The sequence below is a fragment of the Megalobrama amblycephala genome, linkage group LG19, assembly GCF_018812025.1.
Source record: "Megalobrama amblycephala isolate DHTTF-2021 linkage group LG19, ASM1881202v1, whole genome shotgun sequence".
In the NCBI taxonomy this organism is placed as follows: Eukaryota; Metazoa; Chordata; class Actinopteri; order Cypriniformes; family Xenocyprididae; genus Megalobrama; species Megalobrama amblycephala.
Genome location: NC_063062.1, coordinates 31,594,078 through 31,595,960, shown reverse-complemented (window position 1 = coordinate 31,595,960; position 1,883 = coordinate 31,594,078).

Below are 1,883 nucleotides of genomic sequence, written 5' to 3'. Positions count from 1 at the left end.
GTGGCTTTTTGTTAATTTAGTTAATGCATTAGTTAACCAATGGGACCTTATTGTAAAGCGTTACCAATAGTTTCGTAATTTGTTTGAAGTTATGTACACTCATATGAAGACTGCACGTTTTCATCAGATTTACCCAGAAGTAAAATAATAAAAATAAAAAAAACAGTCTGGAAGGCTGTGATATGAACATGTAGCTGATCTTCCAATGGAAAATAGTAGATAGCATGTCATATTTCATTTTCATTGTCTTAGGTAGTAATTAATATTGCTGCAGTGGCAGGATCAGGAGATTATCATTATGACTAAAACTTAGCTGACATTACAAATGGTAATTTGCTCTAATCCAATTAAAAGGCTTATTGCGGAACTTTGCACATGCTGTATAAGGAGTATGATCATTAAAAGTGTTCCTGTTTGATGTGTGTACAAATGTATTTTTAAAGAGTGTGTGTGTACTAGTATGACCTACATTATGAGGACCCTAAGGCCTTATATTGTAGTGTGTATTCAGGTGTCAGGCCACGCCCCCTACATTTATGAGGACATTCTGATGTCCTTGTAATTCAAAACGCTAAATAAACATACTAAATGATTTTTTTTTTTTTTTTTTTTAGTAAAAATGCAGAAAGTTTTCTGTGATGCATAAGTTTAGATGTTAGGGTTAGGTTCTAGAAAATCTCATTAGCTCTGTATAAAATCCATTACGCCTATGGGATGTCCTCATAAGGATAGGTGTGCCAACGTGTGTGTGTGTGTGTTGACATTTGCTTTCACTTTTAGTCTCTGGGCTTTATAGTTACCTTCTTCTTCTAGGTAGTGTGTGTGAAGGTCATACAGGCCAAATCTGAAGAGTGGCCACATTGTCAGAATTTTTTTTTTATCAAGAAAAGCATTTCCCAGAAAGGACAGAAGAAAGAACGAGCTAAGATGAAGTGATTGTGATTCTGCAGGTATAGCTCATCGTCATACCAGTGGGAACACAATGATGGCTGAAGTGTTTTCGTTCATCTCATTACCTATTTATTCTTGCTGAATTGAAATTGCACAAATAGTTCGATAAGCTAGGAAACATTTTCACCAGAGCTGCCTGCTAGGTCGGCGGTCTGTGTCTGTGGTGTTGTGTCTTTTAAATCGTGACTGGCATAAAATCTCAACATGTCTTAATGTCCTGAATAAAATATTAAATTGGAAATTATATTAGTTGTTTTTTGTTTATCACAAGCGAACATGTGGTAAAAGCGTATGTGTGTGTGTTCAGCAGTGGCCAAAATTGATGTCCGGATGGGAAATATTTGTTTTTAATGACCCTACAAGTTCGATTAAACCAGGGGTGCCCAAACTTGGTCCTGGAGGGCCACTGTCCTGCAGAGTTTAGCTCCAACTTGCCTCAACACACCTGCCTGGAAGATACTAATATGCCTAAGACCTTGATTAGCTGGTTCAGGTGTGTTTGATTGGGGTGGGAGCTAAAAAAATTATATAAAAAAATACAGGGAAAAGCATACAATGACTACAACATAAACAGTTATTAATATGTCATTGGTTCTCTCTTGTTTTTGCAAGTTTTTTTTTTTTTTTTTTTTTTTTTCGTATGACAGCATGGCCAAAAATGATGTCCGCACAATTTGGCATGTTTCATTGCATTATTACAAATAAAATTCATTCCAAGCATGACTACACAATATGCTTAAAAATGTTTGAATAAAGGGTGAACGTTTCAATTTTCCTGGGCCGGACATCACTTTTATATACATCGATCAGGTATAACATTATGACCACTGACAGGTGAAGTGAATAACACTGATCATCTCTTCATCACGGCACCTGTTAGTTGGTGGGATATATTAGGCAGAAAGTGAACATTTTGTCCTCAAAGTTGATGC